The following is a 22,328-nucleotide window of genomic DNA, read 5'->3' as shown; positions in this document are numbered from 1 at the left end:
TGAGTTGATGACCTCCTGGGGAAGACGGTAGGGGAAGCGCATGCTCAGCACCTGGTCCAGGAGGAGGGGGAGGAGGAGGGGGGGGAGGAGGAGGGGGGGAGGGGGAGGGGGAGAGATGCGTCATACAAAGCACTTTCCTAGATGTTTGTTGATTGAATACATTAACAAGATGGCCCATTCCTGTAGAGACAGGCGGTGCTCAGAGACAGATGGCTGAAGAAAAACAGGAAGCAGGATGCTGGCAGCTTCTGCTTCACATCTGGATTTGCAAATCCAGCTCTCCACCAAAGAGCCATCCCCTTACTTGGTCTGTGGTGTCACCACTCGTGCTGAGCTCCCCTACCTTCAAAGGGTGGCACAAGTGACAATATCATCTTGCATCCCCTCCATAAAGATCTGGCAGGGAGTGGGAGATCAGAGGGAAGTTCCAGGTGTCTTCCTACTTGGGAAAACAGGTACAGAGAAACAAATTCATTTTCCCCAGGTCACATGGCCATTCCAGGTTAGTGCTACAGTCTCTAGAAACTGCCCTTTTCAAGAACTGGCCCTCTAGATTCTCTATGACAAGGACCAAGTCGAAGGTGACTTCAGGGACTGGGTCACCACCTCTTTCTTGAAAAGCACCCAGAGAAATTAGTGACAGAGAGAACCAGACAGGCCGGGCAAGCTGATCGGGTCCTCCCTGGGCCTTGGGAGAACGTAGCCCCAGATCCTCTGCCTCGGGCACCCCTGTGTGGCACTGGAGTTCCCCGCAGACCTGGGAGCCCGCGGTGGGTTCTGCACACTGGCGGCCAGAGCCCAGACATTTCCAGGAGGGAACGGGGTCAGGTTTCCGTGGCAGTGGTGTTCCTCTGCAGCACCAGAGGAAAGGTCTGACACGTGTCCCATGTAAAGAACTATCCCAGCTCTGTGCTCCCCTGGGGGCCCCTGCCAGCATCCAGCCAGTTAGCGGAGACTGGTTGATGACACCTGCCTGGCCTGTCTGCACCGGGACTGGGAGGTGCGAGAGGAGGCAGGGAGAGCGGGAAGCTGGCTTTTCACGCCTGGCTGAACTTAGCGCTTCTCTGAACATGGGGTCTGCTGCACCTGGAGGGGAACAGAACCTAGAGACAGCGCCCCGACTCGCACACCCCATTCCTGGACTTGGGGCATCTGGAGTAGAACATACCACATCCTTTGCCTCAAAGCACATCTGCTTCCAAACTTGGGGTGAACACAGGGTGGTCTGGCAGCCCAAAGAGGGCCCTCACCACTCTTGGGGAGCCAGAGGAAACCTTCCCAGGGCCACATTGGTCTGAATCGCTTAATGAGTAATGTCTATTTTAATGCTAAATTTAGTCCTGCCTCCAAGACCTGAACCATTGTCCAATAGAAGCGGAGTACAAGCTGCTCATGGACTTTTTTTTTTTTTTTTTTTTTTTTTTGGTCACCTACAGGAACTATTTCTTCCTTCAAGAATTTGTTGTTACCTTTAGTTAAAAAAGAAAGTGCCAGGCATGGTGGCACACGCCTGTCCTCCCAGCAGCTCAGGAGGCTGAGGCAGGAGGATCCCCAGTTCAAAGCCAGCCTCAGCAATGGTGAGGCGCTAAGCAACTCAGTGAGACCCCGTCTCTAAATACAATAGAAAGTAGGGCTGGGGATGTGGCTCAGTGGTTGAGGGCCCCTCGAGTTCAATTCCTGGTACCCCCCCAAACAAACTACAATAACAAAAAAGCCCGTGTGTGGCTTGTACTCTGTTTCTGTTGGACAGTGGTGCCCGCCTTGGACGCAGGACTGAATTTAGCTTTCGGCTGGTTGGCGGCTCTGGCCGTTGCTGGATGCTCAGTGGCTGCTGGACTCGCGGCGCAGACCTCCAGGGCGGTCTTCAATTTTGCCTTAAACACACACCTCTCCTTCCCTCTGGCCTCTGCAGAGCTCCCTGCCCAGGGCCTTCCCTCCCTTCACAAGGCTCCTCCTGAAGATGCGCCGGTCCCTCCTGGCTGCATGCCTAGGCCCTGTCCCCAGACCCCGTCTCCTCCGAGAAGGCTCCTGGTAAGGGAGCCTGCGTGGAAGGGGCTCCCCATCATTCCAGAGCCCCAGGCCTCGTCCCTGCAGGAAGGGTTGAGCCAGATGGGCCCCCACCCTGACAGTCTCCGACTCTGGCCTCTGTCATTTCCTGTCCCTCCAGCCTGGGAGGACTGCTCTGTCACCACATGGAAAGTTGGCAGCAGAGGGACCCACCCTTCCCTTTCCCCTGAGCTCTGCCCATGTCCCCTTGTCCCTTGCAGGGAGGTAGTCACGGCCACTTTGTTCTTAGACGTCCTCACCGAGCCCTTCTCTGGAGCTGACCAGGCTTGTCAGAGTGTGCCTGGGGGGACGGGCCAGCACAGCCTTGCTCCCCCTCTTCACAGAGCTGAACCCCTTGGGAGGAGAGCAGCCAGGTGTCGCAGGAGGGCAAGCCAAGAGCACGAGGACTCTCCAGGAGCAGGAAGGGCACTTGTCCCACGAGAGTCCGCCTCCACTCTAACTCTGGGCCTCCTGAGCTCTCTGAGCCTCAGTCTTCCCATCTGCCCAACGGGATATTCTAATTCTTGGAAGATGGTGACCTTTGAGAGGACAGGAGAGCAAGCTGGCAAATCCAGCCACACCTGGGCAGTCCCTGCACCACCTGGAGCACCACCCAGCCACCCCCTGATGCCAGCCTCAGTGCACGGGATTTGAGCACTGTGCATCCCAGGGACCCCACATCTCCACCAGGGCCTCCCCTGCCTACTGCCCGTCAACAGAGGGACCATCTCTCTGTCCCCCAGGCTCTTCTCCATGGGAGGCTGTTCACCCCATTCGGTCCTGAGAGCTGACGATGTCCTGGGAGCTTGGAGGCCGAGTGGACTGGCCTCCCCAGCTCTTTCGACCGACTCCATTCCTCTGGGCCCGAGGGGAGGCAGGACATCCCAGTGGCAGGGTATGCCACCCCACTAATCCCTGTGGGTGGATCAGTGCACTGACGAGGTGAAGGCGCCCCTCACCCATCGCTTCTCCTCTAGGCTTGCATTCCTCGCACATGGGCTTTTGGGGCCACCTCTTACCTAAGCCACAGCAGGCACAGAGTGGGAACGTGGTAGAAGGATCCAGAGAGGGAGGCTGCACTTAGGAGGTACCTGGTACGCACCTGTTGAACGACTGATCACGTCTTCTAGAGCTGAAGCCAGGCCTGTGAAGCAGCCCTGGGCCACCCTAAGGCCAGGGGTGTGCCTGACGCTGCTTGGAAGGAGACCCTGCTCTGGGCAGGGGTGCCTGGGCCCTCCCACCAGCCCTAGGCTCGCCCTGTGTCTGACGTACGGTCGCTCGGGTCTGGTGGCAGGAACGTTTCCACCGTGCTTAGTTCGTTTTACAGTTTTTTTTTAAATAATAGGTAGAAAAAAGGGCGACCTATAACCTCATCACTTCTTTAGTTTTCAATTTATATTTATTTATTTTTTGGTAGGAGGGATTGAACCCAGGGGCACTTTGTCACTTAGCCACCTCCCCAGCCTTTTTTATTTTTTATTTAGAGACAGGATCACACTAAGTTGCTCAGGGTCTTGCTAAAGTTTGCTGAGGCTGGCTTTGAACTCGTGATCCTCCTGCCTCAGCCTCCCGAGCCACTGTGACTACAGGCGTGTGCCACTGCGCCTGGCTGCTTCTTTAATTTTTTAGGTGATGGAAAGCAAGATGTGGTAATGAGTTGACAGTTTGGGGCACGTTTCTCCATCATGACCTACAATGGGACAGGTAATTTGTATCAATATGGCTAACATATCTAATTTTAAAAAATGAGTCTATGCTTTGTTTGGGGGTGGAACTTGCCTTTCCACTTAATATTACAATGTTGGTGGTCTTCCAGGTCCACACACAAACATCTTCAGCACTTGTTTTTCTTTGTTTTGTACTGGGGTGCTCAAGTACTGAGCCACATCCCCAGCCCTTTACGTTGAGAGAGGACCTTGCCAAGTTGCTTAGGGGCTCACTAAGTTGCTGAAGCTGGCCTTGAACTTGTGATCCTGCCTCAGCCTCCGAGTCCCCTGGGATCATGGGTGCACCACGGTGCCCAGCAGATCCCTGCCATTCTGCTCCACAGGAGTCCCTCCTGGTTCGCCCCAGTTGGACACCCTCATTCCCTCCACCAGTCACCTTTAACACCTCCATGAATGATTCTTTTTTTTTTTTTTTTTAATATTTCAAGTTGTTGATGGACCTTTATTTTTTACTTGTCTTTGTGTGGTGCTGAGGATGGAACCCAGTGCCTCACACATGCCCAGCCCCTGAGAGGTTCTTAAATATGGGTTCTGTGTACGAGTGAACAGAAACCAGGCCTCAAGGCCACCTAGGCCAGTCAGATTCATGAGATGGGAAATGCCAGGTCTTGGTGGCACTTGGTGTCCCTGCCACCCCAGCCTCGTGAATGGGGTGAGGATCTGGGTGAGACTCTGGAGGGCATAGTGCCTCCTCCCAACTGCTGGGAAGGTGGCCTGCCTAGTGTCAGATGGTGGCAGACCCCAGGTTCCCCCAGGACCCTCTCCTCCCATGGTGCTGCCCCCATGTTCCCAGGTGAGCCAGGAGCGGGGGAAGCCCGAGACACTGTCACCTGGGGGCCTGTGGGGGAGAGCAAAAGCAGCACCCCTGCAGGGGGACCCGGGAACACCCATTCATCCAGAGGGCTGGCACCGCAAGGGCCTTCTGGGGGCCACGGGGAATGTTAACTTACCAGGGTCCCTTCCACGGCACTGGCCTGGCCCTGGCCCAGCTGCCGGCCCAGCTGCCGAGAGCAGATAGAGGTGAGGTGTGGAGGGGTGGCTTGGCGCTGACCCCAGTCCCCGAGGAGCCCAAGAGGAGCGACAATCCTGGCCGAGGCCAGAGGGAGCCGCACGTCAAGGGCCGTGATCACAGCTGTGGACTTGGACAAGGCCCAGAGGAGGCCGCACGGTGCGGACATCCCCCACCTGCCCGCAGGGAGTGAGGACCCAGCCCCCTCCCTTCTGCTCCAAGGACGGGGCTGGGCTGCCAAGGGAGTGGGGGTGGGAAAGGTTGGAGGCACCTGGGGACTGAGGAAGGAGGGAGATGCTATTAAAAATATAATTTGTTATGTGTGTTTTTTCTGATTACAAAAGCAATGCATATTCATTGTAGAAAATTTGGAAAATAGAGATAAGCGCAAATAGCAAATAAAACCCCCTCCTAATCTCCCCGTTCAGGGACAGCCACTCATGTCCAATGTGAGGGCTGAGAACACAAGCCCAGGGCCAGACTCCTAGGGCTGAAGTCCCAGTTCTGCCACCACTGGCTGTGTGACCTTGGACAAGTGCCTTAACCCCTCTGTACTTCAGGGTAGACCTACAGTGTGTCCTGCCTGGCCTGGCTGTGAGGGTGAACGGGAAAGGCCTGAATTCTGACTCAAAGTGCCCAGGGACCCTTAGCCCCAGGTGTGACACAGATCCTGGCCACCCCCCCCCCTCAAACATAACCTGGCTCCAGGGGGACTCTTGGTTCCATTCTGCACCCCTAAGTGTCTGCCCACCAGCGTCCCCCCATCTTGGGAAACTCTAACCCCGGCCCTTGGGGGGCCAGGCACTGGCCTCACCCCTTGGGCCTCCACGGGATCTTGCAGAAGAGAAGCAGGGAGACGGGGTTGGGGATGAGCCTGTGGGGAGGGGCATGGCGGCCAGGACCAGGAATTGCAAGGGGAGGGGAGCAACCCCGTTTGCTGCCTCCTTTGGGGTGCTCCTCCCACCCTCCCCAGGCTCCAGCCGCCTCCCCGTGTTCTCGGCCTGTCAATAATTGATGGCCCGCGGCACAGGACTATCAATAATGCAGGGCAGGGATGCTCAGCGGCTCTCCACACCACCCCTTACTCCTGCATACCCGGCGGGGCCCAGGCCTCCCCTCACCCTCCTTCCCCCTCCACCCAACAGGACCTCCCGGCTCAGGAGTGGGGCTGGTGAAGGATCCATCCACCAAAGTTCATTGAAATCCATTTGTAAAACTTTTTTTCAAAATCTCAGTGGGGCCCAGGCTGGGGAGAGGCTCAGGCAGGAGGCCAGCTCTGCCTCCCGCCGAGCTGCCTGGCCACACCCAGGGCCGGGCCTCAGGTCCCCCAGGCAGTCCGTCTGTCGGTTTCCCTGCCTCTGGATTCCACTACCACTCCAGTCAGGCAGGGAGCACCCCCAGAGCCTGACCCAGCAGGCAGCTGCCGGGTACTGAGTTTTAATCCCGCCACCTGCTGGGAGTGTCCTCACCCGCAATGACACTGTAGTCTCTGCTGACATCCTCTCCACCTGGCTCCCAGATGGCCTGGGAAGCAGAAGTGGCCTCGGGAGCTGGGAGAACATTTTGCAAACCCACAACAGGACAAAGTATGGGGTGGTCACTGTTGCCGGGCAGGCAGTACCTGAGGCCAGGCATTTGGGAGACGGGAGAGAAAGGCTTGGGGACACAGAGACAGGCCTGTCTCCTCAGAGCTTGCTGTAGGGGACAGGCAGGTGACAGAGGGTGAATGAAGCAGGCTGAACGTGAGGCTACAGGGAACGGTGGGGAGAACTGGAGATGTACTTCCTGTCCAAAATAGCTGGTGACCACTGGACAGCGGCAGACAGCACCGTGGAGACCTGAGCCTGGGTCCCCACAGTGCCTTACCTGTCCAGAAGATCAAGGAAGGGGGACGTTTCTGCCAAAACTCCCGATTTTTAAATATGGGTTAGAAATTTAAAATGCTGAAAGCAGAAGGGGGCGGCTGGCCACATCTGGAGCCAGCCATTATTGGGCCTACACACTGGTGGCTTTTCCATGATTTTCCAAGAAAAGAGCAGTTCCAGAACAGCTCAGGGGCCGAGGGAGCTTTGGCCGGGAGCCGGGGGCCTGGCCTGCTGGGTCTCCACTGCGTGCTCCCCTCCTGCGAGTCTCCCATCTTCCATGCGAAATAGGGGTGCTGGACTAGGTGGCTGTGAGGCTCCTTCTGCTCCACAGCGTGGGAATGTTCCCAAGTCTGGGGACTGGACCCTCACAGGTGTCATGGGCCAGGGGACTCAGGGGAGGAGAGGCTTAGCGTGGGCCCAGCCCAGTGGGGGTCACACACCCAGGGTTTCTCTTTGGAAGCATAACCCAGGTGAGAGCACCTAGGTCCACAGTCCTTTGGCCTTTGGTAACTGGGCCTCTGGTGGGGTCTCAATCAAGCTCTCCAAGCTCTCCACACACTGTTTGTGGCAAATCAATGCCATTAACGCTGACATCAGTGGTGGGATTTCCACCTGTCAAACGTTATTCCACAGTTATTTGACGACTCAGAACCACCCCATGAGGTAGCATTATCCCTCTTTAAGATAAAATTAAAATAAGCAAAACCAAACCAAACCATGAAGGCTCAGAGAGGTTAAGCTACTCTCCTCTGGTTACACAGCCAGTGCACCTGGAAGCCACGATTCAAACCTAACTCTGTGGAATCACTCTCCACCCCTCGCCACGCTGTGATCCCAAGTGGGTTTTAGAAGGACCCGACACGCCGCTGGGGTGGGACCTGCCTAGGACTGCAGGGCAGGGAGAGCCAAGTGCTGACCTGGGATGAAGCCACCAGGAACCTGGGGTGGGGGTTCTCAGGTCACCTGTCCTGAGCTCTCACCACACCCACAGTCCAGGGAGCTGTGGGGCCAGAGAGGAGCTTAGATCCGATGGTGGCAAAGCCCAGGACGGCTGCCGACAAGCTCATGGGGATCCTGGTCCTGCAGCTCGGTGGCTCCCAGGAAGGGCTGCCAGAGCCCCCAGGTGCCCCTCTTCAGCAGGGCTGACCTGCAAGTGCAGCCATGGTACCTGTGGAAGGCCTGGCTCAGGGAAGCCCCCGGGGAGCGGGCAGCTCAAGCCGTTTCTCCTCCCCACTGCCCTGGTGTCTGGGTGGTGGGCAGAGGCATTGCAAGAGGCCACCACAGCACTGGGTGCGACGAGATGTTCTGCCTGGCGAAGCGGTTTACAAAGCAAAGTTTGAGAAGGAAAAGCAAACAAGTCCCTTTGAGGCTCCGCTTCCCATTCTCTCTGGGGCAGCGTTGAGGATCTGGATCGGGGAGGACGGGAGGGTGGAGAAAGAGACCGAGGCCCTCAGTGGACCTGTGGGTTCACTCCTGGGCTCTGTAGACACCAAAGAGCCCATTCTGGGGACAAGCTTTTTTTGGGGACAGCCAATCCCCAGAGTTGGGGCTTAAAGGGGGACTTGTCCTAAACCAGAAACTGGAACCGGGCAGGTCAGACAGGACCAGTAGCCAGGCTGCCCTGGACAGAGCCACCTGGGCAAGGGTCCCACAGACCAAGGATGGGGGAGGCCAGAGTCTCAGGGCTGGGGGGCTCGGGGGTCAAGAGAATCACCTGGAAGGATCCTTGTTATTTCATCTTTTCTCGTCGTGCCACTTTACACCACCAATCTCATCAGAGCAACCTGTTAAAGACTCAAGCCAGGGTCCAGTCCTAGCCTAAGTATGGGGAGCAGATGAACTAGCTCTAATGAGGCCCAGAGAGGACCTCACGTGCACAGATCACACAGCAAACCTGGACCCTGAATTCAGAAGAGGAAACTCCTGGCAACCATCCGGCATCGCCCCGCCCCTGGATCCTCAGCTCCCTCCCCTTAAAGCCACGTGCGCAGCCACTTTGCAGATAAGCCACACCTGGGAGGGGCACGGGAGAGACAGGCCTTTCTCCACACCTGTGGCCTGGCCCCTCCTGCAATATTAATCTCGCTCTTATCAATGTTTCATCTGTTTCTATCCCGCATCGTCCTGCTCCCGTCTTCTCACACTTGAACTTGGGAGCATGAAAAATAGATGTGCTTGCTCCGCGGCCCTTGTGCTTTGCCCAGGTTTGGGACCTAACAGGAATCTATTTTGTTCATATGCTCTTCTAATCACCCACCTCCTGGCTCAGTCAAGGATGCTAAGTGCACCTTGCTTCCTGGCACAGCATGCTTCTCTATTCCTGTTTTATTGTCGGGGGCTCAGAGATGCTTGCCGACTGGCCCAAGGTCACACAGGGAAAGCTCATTCATTATGAAGGAGCAGAAACCACCTTAGATGGTTGTTACTCCTTTAACCTTTTAGCTTAGGGGGTCTCTCCTTTTGTCTCTCCACAGTATCACCCTAAAGCAGCATCCTCTATCAGAACATCCTCCAAGGCCCAAGCCCTGTACTTTTTTTTTTTTCTTTTTGATACCAGGGATTGAACCCAGGGGCGCTTAACCTCTGAGCCACATCCTCAGCCCTTTTTTATATTTAATATAAAAATATAAAACAGGGTCTTGCTGAGTTGCTTAGGGCCTTGCTAAATTGCTGAGGCTGACTTTGAACCCCTGATCCTCCTGCTTCAGCCTCCCAAGGCACTGGGCGACAGGTGTGCACCATCAGGCCGCGCTAAGGCCCCCCCCCTTTTTTTGACACATGATGGAAATAATACAATCTAGGAGAGAAGTGGAAGGAGATAGGAGAGGCAGCTGTGGCTTGTTCGGCATGCCCCTCCTCAGAGACCACGAAGAGAAGCCCAATGCCTCGGTTTTGTAAGAAAGGTCCGTGGCCACACGTGCACCCCCTTCCCACCCTTCTCCAATAGTCATACGGGGGTCCAGAGTCCCTGCTGGAGCTGCCCTGCCCCCATGGGCTCTTTGGAAATCTTTGCTGAGCCAAATCAGCTATTCTGCACAGAAAGCCACTTGAGGCGTGGGTCTCGCCTTAGCAATTCTGCTCAACTGGTCTCAGGTGGACCCTGGGGAGACCGCTGCCCGACCAGGGCTGGGCCAGCCTCCCCCACCACCAGCCGTCTGGTTGGGGCTGGAAGGAACAGCAGAGGGCAACGCAGAGGTGCCCTGGTTCTCCAACCCCCCCGGCCCGTGCCCTGTGTGGGGCTCTGCATCTCTGTCTCCCAGGCTCCCCAGTAGGGACGGGGGCTGCAGCACTGCCCTCCACCCCCTAGCACAGTGCCGGGTCCTCCATTTTTGTCGTCTAGACTCAAGGCAAATGTGGTTCAATCTCAGCACTGAGGCAAGACTCGATTCAAGGAGGACTAGGGACTCACTGGAATCCCTGGGAAGCTGGCCACAGAGCTGGGCCTCGATCCCAGCTCCTTGAATTTCTAGAATGTGCTGGACGTGCCCACACCTGCCCCTCCTTTCCCCCACCAGGGGGACCCAGGTCCAGGGAGCACCTAGCACTGCCTCCCATTCCCTGAGGTTTGCTGAAGTCCCAGGGACCCCAAAGCCCTTCCAAACCATGCCACACATCCTCTGTAGAATCTCCAAAAGCTGACCTCACAGGAGCAGAGAAGAGTGGCATCAGAGGCTGGGGGCGGGGGGCGCTGGCCAGGGGAAGAGGCTGGTGAGTGGGTACGAGGTTAAAGTTGGGGACCAAGTTCTGCTCTTCTATTGCACAGTAGGGTGGCCGTTACCAGTGTTATTTCTAATTAGCTAGAAGAGAGGATAGCACATGTTCTCACCAAAGAAATGACAAATGCGTGAGGTGCTGAACCTGCTCGGTACCTCCAGCTAACTGTGACCACATTCCTACGTGTATGAGAGCATCCTGCGTAGCCCATAACCGCGTACACTCTGAAGTGTCCGTCAGCACAATCCCCACCCGTCAAGTAGTTCGTGTTAGCTTTTTTTGTCACTGTAACCAAAATACCTGACGGGAACAACTCAGAGGAGGAAAAATGTATTTTGGGCTCAGGGTTTGGGAAGGTCTCAGTCCATGATGTGCCAACTCCACAGCTTTGGGTCCCAGGTGAGGTGGAACGTCATGGCAGAGGGCAGGTCAGAGGAGAGCTGCTCGGCTCATGGTGGCCAGAAAGGAGAGAGAGGGAGAGAGACAGAGCAGAGAGCAGGGACACGCCTCCAGGGATCCACTTCCTCCAGCCACCCCCCTCCCTGCCTATAGTGACCACCTTGTAGCCAATCAAATGATCAAGCCAGCAAATAGATGGATCCAATGATTAGGTGACAGCTCTTACTTCACCTCTGGCATTGACACAAGAGCTTCTGGGGACGCCTTATATCCAAACCATATACCCTCTAATGCAATCCTAAGGACCCCCCCCCATACTAAAGCTGTTCCCCCAGGAAGCTGCACCACCCCTTCACTGATGGGGTGGACGCATGGGCCCTTTATGTTCTAGAGAGCCCAGAACAGTGGTTCTGAATGTGTGGGCCCAGGCTAGCAATATCGGTGCCACCTGGGAACATGTTCAAAGCTTCTATTCTCCAGCTCAGACCTAGTGACCTCCGGAGCCTGGCAGTAGTTCTTTCCCTTTTCTTTTGGTTAGTGGCACTGGGGTCACACGCAGAGGCATTCTGTCACCAAGCCACACCCCAGCACAGCATCCCTGTATTTTGCTTTTTTTTTTTTTTTTTTTTTGAGACGGGGCCTCGCTAAGTTGCTGAGGCTGCCCTTGATCTTGAGATCCTTCTGAGTTGCTGGGGATTTCTGGTGTGTGCCATCATACCTAGCAATAATAACCCTTCACGAGCCTTCCAGGTGCTTCTTGTTTTCTCCCCGTGCTGGGGGTGGAACCCCAGCCCTCGTGCATGCGAGGCCAACGCTCTGCCGACCACTCTACAGCTGAGTCCAATGCAGGCCACGGGGTGGAGAGCAGCTGATCAGAGGAAGGCGCAGGAGCAGGTCCCTATAAAAACCTCCCTGCGGGCCTCACCTACTGCCTACGCAGGCCTCTGGAGGGAGCGGTCGTATCTCCACCCACCCGCGCACATCCCAGGCTGACGAAGGTCTCCCGAGAGCTCGGCTGAAGCGGTCTTCCTCCGAGTGAGCTAACCGGCACCAGGGCCTTGGTCTGCGGTGAGCTCTGTCCCCTGTGAGGAGAGCTGATGGAGTGGGAAGTAGCCCCGCCTGGCTGGGTCCATCCAGAACTCCTGCCTTCCGAGATGAGCCACAGCCCAGAGGATGCACCTGTGCCAACTGCAAGCAACGTCTGGGTGAGGACTGTCCACTGTGCCTGCTGCCACAGCTGCCTTCCCAGGTGACGGACTGGCTCTGGTAGGAGGAAGAGGACGCTTGTTCTGGGGACTGGCCGTGCCCTTTGGCTTCTGGCGGAGGTCAGGGTGCTCTCGTGGGGGGCGGTTCCTGGAGGCCAGGGCTGAACTGGGCCCAGCTCTGAGTGGGGTAGGGGTCCTGGGAGCCTCCTTGGGGCAGTGGGGTCCTATACCATGCGTGAGGGCAGGGAGGGGCTGGGCAGCCATCTGGGGAGAGGGTTGGGGGGACTGGAGGCTTCTAAGGTGTAACGCTGCAAGCTTAGCACCATAAGTGGTGGAGGAAGGGGGGAGGGCGTGCTGGAGGGAGGCCTGGGTGCAGGGGAGGCTGCTGGGGGAGGGACTGTGAGCCCTGCATCTTCTCCGGCCCCAACCCCAGTTGCCTGGCGCAGGATTCCTACGGTGCCTGGGCCTGTCTGGGGGCTGGATGAGACTTGGATGGTGAGGAAAGGGGCAGTGCTGGCCTTGGCCACTAAAGCAATGCTCGTAGGCCTTAACCCCCAACTCCTGGTAGGGTCCACCACTACCCTGGACGTCAAGGCGATGTCAGACGGGACCCCAAGTGACATGGCAGGGCTTGGCTGTCGGAGCTAAGGATCGTCTTGGAGAAGCCCTAGGCCCCGACAGAGCTCGGGGCCTCCCTGCGGCAGTCTGGCTGCCTCGAGCTGGCTGCTGAGTGCTATGCACTTTGGGCTGCAGTCTCCATACCAGCTGCACCCCTGGGTCGGCTGTGCAGACCCTGCTCTGGTGTTGGAGGCTGGCGGGGTTTGCTGACAGGGTTTGCTGGCTTGGGAAGGAACGATGACCAAGAGCACAGTGGGCACAGGCAGTGGGAACGTGGTGTTCCTAGAACCCAGCTAGGGCTGGGGGTGTTGGCTATTGCCTAGAAACCACCTTTGGGGGAGAGCAAAGCCCAGGCCTTGAAGACTGTTCCCGAGGGCAAGCCTGGGGATCACAACTGGCAAATGGGTTAACCTTCACCCTTCACAGGACTCCTTGAGGTAGGGCCCCCCTTGGCTTCAAGCTCCCTCCAGCAGGGTAAGTCTCTGTGGAGAGAACACTGGCCAGATACGAGGGGAGAGAAGGTGCAAGTGGCCTGAGGTCACTGAGTAGGGCAGGTGTGGGTAATAGGAAGAGCACAAGCTACAGGTGGGAAACACGTATTCTCCCCCCTCGTGGAAGCCGAGGGGGTTAATGACTCCAGGCAGTGGAGAGGGGCCAGGCTGTGATGAAGAGCTGAGGTCGGGCGGGGAGGCCTGGTTACAGCAGGGCCTAGGGGAAGGGAACTGGTGTGCTGAGCTCATGCTGGGGGCTGAGTGAGGCTGATTGAACATCAGCCAAAAATCCACAATGGCGCCTCCCCCTAGCCTGACCCAGCTTGTGTGGACCGCTCTGGCTCTCTGGGATCCTGTGGGTCAGGCTGCTCTGACCAATCCCAACAGGTCTCTTGACCCAAGAGACAGACGGGCTTTCACCAGCGAAGGCCTTTAAGTTCTCTGGATCTTGCAAAGGACTTTGGACCTTCCCTGATAGTTGGACCCCTGCTCTTGCTGCAGCTGCTCCAGGGAGTGGAGATACTCCTGCCCTGGCCTCAGGACAGGGCGCTCCGAGCACCCCGTGGCTGTGACGAATCCTGCCTCTGTTTGCTCTGGAGGAAGTACGCCTCCCTGTGGGCACCTGAGCAGCCTCTCTGGCTCTAACCTCTAGAAGGTTGTCTCCTCCCAAGAGCCTGGTCTCCCACCCCACACCAGGGCCGCGAGGTCCCGCTAGCCCCGTGTCTTCCAACCTCGGCCTCCTTCATAGTGAAGTGCAGCAGGAGGAACTCGAGGGGCTTCTGTCCTCCACGTGTCTCTGGAAGGCTCCCCAGGCTGGCTGTCTCCCCTCACTCTGACTTCTCCTGGGGATTGCCTCGAGTCAGCCAGCTTGTTCCTCGGCTCAACTCTGTCCCCTGGCTGCTGCACCCTGTGCTTGCACTACTTTCGTGGCCGACTTGGTAACGTTGTCTATGCAGCCCTCGGTCCATCTCCTTGGACCGTCAGAATCTGATCTGGCTAACGACCCTGGAGTAACGGCTTCTGAGGTCTCTGGCTGGAGCTGGGCTTCCCTGGGGGTGTAGGTTACTGTCTGCACCTGCCTTGAGGGAGGACAGTCTTCGGTAGTCCTTGAAGGGGTTCCATCCCCAGGTGAGAGTGGGGGAGAGGAGCTCTAGGGCGGAAGAGCTCGCCACAGCTCCCTACCCCCCCAAACGACCTCCTGGGGCAGAGCCTTCTCTATCTACCAGGTGGAGGGGCCCAGGAAGCCAACCTCGGACAGTTACCCGCCAGCCCTGGGGTGGGGGCGGTGGGGTGGGAGGCTTCCTTGCCAAGTAGCGAAGTAACTTATCACCAGTTGTTAAGATGGCGCCTGGCACTTTGCCAGGAGGAGTGGTTTGTGAAGCAACGCCAGCGAGCCATTAAGATGGTGAGGAGTCCTTATTGGCTGAATCAATCTAGATGATAATTGAGTTAAGCTGTGTGTAATTAAGTATATGTACCTCTGCTGTCCCGCAGAGAAGCGGCTCCTGCTACCTTGGGTGCCTGCTACTTTGAGTTCTCGCTCAGTTCCCGCTGAGTTCACTCACAATAAAGTAGTTCCCGCTTCAACCTTCAAGTTGCTTGTCACCTCTGGGTTATTTTGCCCAGCCAGACTGCGGCATAAAACTTAACCCTTCTTACGTTAAACTTTTTATCTTTGGGGGGATTTATACCCCTTCCTAATTCTTCTTGTTTTAGTAAGTACACTTTAACAGTCTGAGCTCTTTCAACTATGCCTTGTCCCTGTGGATTATACGGGATTCCTGTTATGAGTAATGCCAAATGATGAGCAAAATTGCTTGAAGTATAGCCAGGGCCATTATCTGTTTTAACTGTTTTGGAATGCCCACAGTGGCAAAATCTTGTAAACAATGAGATATAATCTTTAGTCTTCGGTATGAAGGGAGCCCATCAAATATCTGGAAGAAATATCAACTGTAACATGCAAATATTTTAACTTTCTAAATTCTGGCAAAGTGCCAGAAGCCATCTTGGATTTGCATCCAACAGCCCGTCTCCTCCCCCTTGGCTCGGGCTTTCCATCTGGGTCTAACTGCCTGAAGATACCTGGTGAAGTCTGACTCCCTGCAGGTATGGCAAGGGGCCTGGCTGCATACTTGGGGAAGCAGGCTCTGGATCGCCTGGGTCCCTGACGTCTTCATTGCTGTACCAAGTTGCCCTGTTGACCTCTCTGGGGTAGAGCCACCCTTGTGTCAGGTTAAAATGGCCCCCAAGCCAGGGGCTTCTTCCTTGTCCCCCCCCCCCCCCAAGTGCCATCTCTGTCTCTGGGCTGCTCCTGCTAGGAGCCGGCAAGTGATCAGCATGTTTTTAGCTACAGCTAGTCCTAATCTCCAGGAGTCCGACAGAGAATAGGCTGACGCGGCAATGATGGCTGTCAAGTCGTGGATTCTACTTGACTAGAGAATACCATCACTGGTAGTAATCGGGAGCTAATCGAGCATCCAGCGAACTGGACCAGCAGTTCCCAGGTCTGTCCAGCACGGCCTGTGCTGTCTTTGCCATGTTTGTTCCCCTGCCTCGGCAGCAAGGCTGTCCTCAACCTGGATGTCTTATTCCGTTCTCTGAACTTTTTCTTTTTTTTGCAAGAGTGGAGGAGCTGTGAGGATGTCCAGACCAGCTTCTGGGATCTCTTGAATGTAAAGACTGGTCAAGGGCTGTTGAGGGCCCTGGGCAGTCTCGGGGACAGGGTCTTGGGTCAAAAGCAACCTGCAAGATCCAGAGTACTTAAAGGCCCTTGCTCCTGGAAACCTGCCTCAGTCTACTGGGTCAGAAATCTGTGGGTCTGTCACAGTATCTCCTATGCCTGGAAGTGCAAGGAGTTGTCTTGACTGACAGATGCAGCCAGTTAGCCTTAGTCGGGACTGGCTATACCTGAGCCATGTGGTCTGTTAGCAGCTGAGTGTAAGCCAGGCTGCTTCTGAATCTCGAGTCCCCTGACTTTCCCTGTGTCCTTCATTCCCACCCCGACCCAAGTCTCGGGAATGACCTGGATCTGCTGCTTGGTTTAGGGACTTGCTCATACTGTAGCCAGAACATCCGCTAGTCTCTCAAGCTTTCATCTGACAGCCTTCAATTCACCTTAACTTCTGAAGGCATGCCGATCAGGTATGGAGCTCTGGGTCGATTCCTTCCCCTGTGCACCGGCATCGAGGATGTCCTCTGGCCTGTACTTTGAGACCGAGCTGTGTGCCTTGCTACTCTGGGCTCTTCCTGATCACTTCTGGGGTTCTTACTCCATTGGTCTTCAATTGGATCTCAGCTTGAGGTTTGCTTGACTCCTTGGTATCACGTATCATTTGGAAAACTCTTGATCACTGTCTCTAAGCTTTCCTCCTGCTTGGAGTTGAAGTTATTCAGGATCCTGGAAACATCTCTGTCAAAACGAAGTTGCACAAAGTGGTTTCTGACCCTGGGTCTTGTTGAACCTGTCACTGAGGATATTTGGCTGTCCACGGAGTCCAATGCAGTGAAGGCTGATACTGGGGACAGCTGGGAAGCTCGGCCTTGAGCTTGGAGAGCTGCGTTGGAGTCGGGATGGGACTGTTGCCCCCTTGGCGGTCAGGGAGGGGAAAGTGTCTAGGCCCAGGCTCCCACATCTTTGGAGACTGAGATGGGCACTTCACGTGCCTGTTCAGCTGCTGTGTTAAGAATTCCCAGCTGGGCTGGGGACACCGCTCAGTGGGTGGAGTGCTTGCCTTGCATGCACAAGGCCCTGGGTTCAATCCCCAGCACCACCCCAAAAACTCCTGGGCAAGGGAGAACAGAAGCCCTCTATCACCTGAGGGGAGGTGAAAGGGTATAGGCCAGATCAGCTTGACATCATGGATCATTCCTGAGAACTCTTAAAAAGGGGGCCACATTCTAGCAGCTGTGCCTAAGACTAGAAAGGAGACCCTAGATCAATCCAAAATAGACTTTTCTTTCAGAAAAGATGAAGTGTCTGGACCACCCCAGCCCCTAATGTAGGGCTGTCTATACCAGGAAGAGGGTGAGGGGAGTGGACTTGGGAAGAACCCCAGGCTGAAGTCCCACCAGGTGCTCAGTGGTGGTCTTGGTGAATCTCGATAGCCTGATTCCCCAAGTGGGAAGTAGTGGGAAGTGTCTCCTGGGCCAGCTTGGGCAGGCAGGGCTGGAGGCCATCTGGCAGGAGGACACCAGGCTTCCTTGGGCAAGTTGAGTCGCCTCTTGAAGGCAGCTGAGCCTTTTCCACCCTCCCTTGCAGAGAGGGCTCGTCGGGGGTGACACGGTGTAGGCCTGGGCATGTTGAATGCCTCTCGACAAAGATGGATGGAAGGGCTCTAGGTTCTCTAAATGGTTCTGCCATCAGGAACTTGGGACACCAGAACATGCTACAAACCTAGCATAACCGGGATTCTGGGAGATTCCCGTTCCACCTGTCAACTACATAAATGTTTTGTCATCAATGGATGTCAGCTACAGGTGAGCTGACCTTGGCTGTGAGTGTAGTACTGCAACCTGCTGCACCTAATGAGGACAGTAGCCTGTCCGGGGCTCTAGAGCCTAGGATTTTCCGCTTCAAGGACGGGAAGGCCGGTCGGCAGGACGGCACTGAGCCAGAGGTGGAGACTTGGCAAGGAAATAGTGCTGATTGCCAAATAGAGGAGGGTGGGAGTGTGGAAGTGGGAACTAGATCTTCCCCTTGCCCCTGCATAAGACTTGGAGCTCAGCATGCATGTGGTCCAAGCCCTGCGTCTCCATTGGGATGAACTCCCATCTGAACTGGGGGTGGAGGAGTGGAAGACTGAGCCCTCACTTGAAGTCTGGAGGCTGAATCTGCCTGTCGGACTCTGGTCAGCTTCTTTCCCTTCACATTATGGGCCCTGTTTCCGCGGTGGCTGTTCTACGGAGCTATCAAAACGCTCGTTTCCGACTGGGCTCTAGTGCTTCCTTTCAGTCCTTTCCTGGAGCTCACCTTTGCTTATTGTTGCTTTTCTATATTAGATTTTAACACAGTACTCAAAATCCCCTGTATGATGAGATGACTGGTCCTGGTCATGTGTGCTTTGTCTTTTTAGACTGGTGGGTATGCCTTAGCACGTCTCTAACTTCTAGTGAAAGATGGAGATCCCTTACTGGATGATGGGGACTGAGGGTATGGAGCTTTAGAATAAAGGCTTGTGTATCCAGGAATTGAGTTTAAAATGGTAGCTTTAAGGACCGGAGACCCTGGTTTTCCAGGGTTCCCTAAGAAATCTTCAAATGATCGAACCTCTGGGGCTCAGACGTAATCCACTGTTATGCTGGAATCCTGTGGTAAGGTTACCCAGTGCTTCCCTTTGACTCCTTATGACCAGATCCTGAGTGCCTGAGCCTTGAGCATCTTGCCCTTCTGAGACGGGAAGGCTGAAGGGGTTGGAGCTGGCTAGCTCCTGCGGGTCAGAGGCTCTAGGAATGTTATGGCGAATGCTATGTCCTCTGCCTCCTTGCCTGAGGCAGGAAGTCTCTCACCAACCTGCCCAAGAGCACTCTGTGGGCTTCCTGGAGGCAACTCGCAAACCTCTCCCTCAGATCTGCTCAAGGTAGTTCCACCCGTCAGTTCTGACGCTCCTGACCAGGTCACCTGGCTCATGGTATCGGCTACGGCAGCTTCCGCAAGCGAGCTGACGCTGGCCAAGTCTATCTGCCTTTCTCAATTCTCAGGCAGCAGTTTGCCTAAGACCCCAGCTTTCTAATAGACCTCAACTTGTTCAGCATCTCCCATTTGGTATCGGGGAGTGTGACTTCACGCTCCCCGCACTCAGTCTACCCTTCAAAGTGACCACAAACTTCCTAGGACTTCAGACCTCATTCTTCCAAGTCTCGAACAAAGTCTCACTGGCGAGACTTGCTGCAGGTAGAGCTCCTTCCCTCTGCCTACCCCTCAGGATAAAATGGGGGTTCTACCTTGGCCGTGGCGTACTAAGAATTGTGGGGGCCATGATAGCTTTCAGCTTATCAGGCTTTTAGGAGAGCCATGCTGAGAGGCCACAGTCATGTGAAACCCCTGTCCTGCCAAGTGCCTAGGCGCTCTAGAGGACTGGTTATCTTGCCAGTGATCTGGAACTTGGAACCTTCCAGGTGAGCAAGGGGAATAAGAGTTTCTTGGATGGCGTTAGTGGTTTTTGGCTTGACTCCAGTGGACCTGGCTCCTTACTGAGTTTCCATTTTCCGTGCTCTGGGTGAGGCTCAGGAGGACATCAAGTCTGTAGCTCCATGTACTGAATGACTTGAACTTGAAGCCTCTGAATTAGTAAATAGGACTAGGCTAGCTCCCCCGCCTCCCTTAGATCCACTGACTGCAGGATCTGTTTTGACAGTCAGCCTTCCCTTTTTAAAATTTTCATTGGTTGGTCAAAACATTACAAACATATTTGACATATATTTCATACACTAGATTCAAGTGGGTTATGAACTCCCATTTTTACCCCAAATACAGATTGCAGAATCCAGCCTTCCCCTTTTTGAGGCTGTATGATGTGGGGTTTCCCTGGCCATGTACTTGCATAGGAACATAAGCATGTCCAACTAGTCCTGCCTCTCCATCCTCCCTCTTCTGTTCATTTGTCTAACCCAATGAACCTCTATTCCTCCCACCCTCACTGTCAGCATCTGCATATCTCAACATCCAGCCTCTGCCTTTTTTGGAATTCTTCCACTTAGCATGAATCTCCATCCTCCTCCATTAGAGGACAAATCTTGCCCATGTCACACGTGGAATCGGTTTGGGATTTTTGAATCGAGGGTCTAAGAGGTATGGTTTAGACTCTTCTAAGCTCCTGTAGAAGCTTCAGGAACACGTGGCCATTGTGCATCAAATACCAGATGGCCAATCTGACGGCATGTGGCACTAAAAAGTGAAGTCTCTGCAAAGCCTGGGCTCTGAGCCTAGAGGAGGAAAACATTGAGTCAATGAAAGGGACTCGTGTGGCCCTAGAGGAGGCCTGTGTTTTGGTCGTGGTACACCAGCCGCAGGACTTGGATTGCTATGTTCTAGACACCTTGGGTAGTTGGATTCTCGTGTTACTAAAGTCCCCGTCTTGTTGGGGGAAGGTGGGCGGGGTTGAAAAATCACTGTCACGAGTGGTAATCCCCTGGACAAAGGGCTCAGCTTTGCCATGCTCTGTGGGGCGGAGGTTGAAACCTAGCCAGGCCTATCGGTCACATATTGAGTTCCTTGGGAAGCAGACTTTGAAATTCACATGCAGCAGGCTTACTAGGTATCTTCGTGGACTAAGGCCTATAGAAGAAAGGGAGATGAAGGGAAGGTTGGAGCTGGGGTGCAGTCATCACTGTGGCCAGTCACCCAAACAGGGTGTTGTGCCACTGACAGCCTGAGAGCTGTCCCAACTTGGGGCAGAAAAACTGGAGGTCCCATCTCCACAGGTATGTGGACTTCCAAGCTCGATAACCATTGACAACAGTATCTTAAAAGACACTGCGAGTCACTTGACTTCCCATTTCTGAACTGCTGTACTTCATATATATCTTCAGGCACTTTTTCTCTTAACATCTAGGTATCATGCTGACAAATCTTGCAGGCATGGGTTCAGTCCTGACATGGCCTATAGGAAACTATAAACTAGTTGACCATGACCTTCATTGAGGAGGACTTAACCTCCAAACACTTCTAACAGTGTACTCATGTTTGAGGTTTACCATATACTGGTTTGGCTTCTGAAACTAATTCTAATGGGAGCCAAAGCGACCCTGTTCTTGACTTGTCTGTGGCTCTCAACATTTCCCCCTTTTGTTTAATTTAAATATGCCAGGCAACATCTTGATGTGTTTACAGGATGTTAGGGTCTGTAAACAACTGTCTGGACATCTTATCTGGGGGGCGGTAAACGGCTCTGCCCAGAGGGCTCTGGTTCTACAGTACTCTCCACTAGGAGAAACGGGCATGTGTCTGGGCCGCGAACTTGGGTGTGGAAGCGCACCCAAGGGAGAACGAGGGTGAGAAGATGGAAGGGCTCCGTGAACTATGGGATGACCTAGAGTCCTAAGTTAGGCATCAATGGAAAGGGCCACCTGAAGGCTGGGTGCTCTTGGAATGCCTCAGTAGGCTTCATGAGGGATAGACCGACCCTGCCCGCAGCAGTTGAGAAATGCCTCTGCTCGCCTTCATCGGTATCAAGACTCTTGTCTCAAACACCCATAGGCTTATGTGACTTGGGCTATATCATAAGGACCTGAAGTCAAAGGGTAGTGTCCACTGCTCGTGCAGCCTGGAGACGCCTAGTAGTGTAGCCTAGGCTGCCACTGCAGGCTTGGAGGGATGGGCAGGGTGCACTGTGGGGGTCCAGGGCCCTTGTGGGCAGAGTGGGTGCCATGGCTTGGCTCCTGTTGGCTGGGCAGGCCTGGGCTTTGAAGTCTGTGTTGTTCTTCCTACTCACTTTCCCTCTACTATAACTTGATGGTACTTAAACCTGTAGTATCTCTGAATCGTGAAGCTTGATGCAAGCAACTCCTGAGTGAAACTGGGAAATGAGTCAAACGAACAGGGCTTGGGCTGGGGATGTGGCTCAAGCGGTAGCGTGCTCGCCTGGCATGCGTGCGGCCCGGGTTCGATCCTCAGCACCACATACAAAGATGTTGTGTCTGCTGAAAACTAAAAAATATTAAAAATTCAAAAAAACTGAACAGGGCTTCTGGGCTGGCTTCTGGGCAGCGGCGTGAGAGCTGCTTGGCTTCTGTCGGGTTTAGTGCTTGGCAGTGAGCAGCCCCTGGGCATGTGGTCTGCCTCGTGTGTCCTCGGGAGGATCGGTGCCCATAGCAGCACGTGGCTGGAAGGTTCACTGGAAAGCTAGGGGCGGCTGCACTGTGGGTTCCTGGAAGCTGGGGAGTCACCTGAACAATATGGTCCCTCTAATCTAAAGTGTCAAAAGCAGCTGAACTGAAAGATGAGACTGTGATGGAAGGTTTTAAGGTCTTATATTCACTGTCTGTTTCTTTGAATAACTCGTCTTCCTGGCTGAGATTACTGCTGAGGATCTCATCACTCTAGATGTCGCATCTGGCTGTCATCTTAAAGTATTCGTGCTAAACATGCAGAACTGTCATCTACTAGTACACTGAAAACCATTGACTTCCTTTGCTGAATTGGATGCTAACTGCAGCTGCCAACTCCAAAGAGCTAATGGCCTAATTCCTAGGACTGCTGTTATTCTACTGCTATCCCATGGCTGCTGGTTCTTTCTTGGATGCTGCAACCAAGC

This window comes from Urocitellus parryii, chromosome 5, assembly GCF_045843805.1.
Source record: "Urocitellus parryii isolate mUroPar1 chromosome 5, mUroPar1.hap1, whole genome shotgun sequence".
NCBI classification, from domain to species: Eukaryota; Metazoa; Chordata; class Mammalia; order Rodentia; family Sciuridae; genus Urocitellus; species Urocitellus parryii.
The sequence above is the reverse complement of the archived record's forward strand: the minus strand, read 5'-3'. Positions refer to the sequence as shown.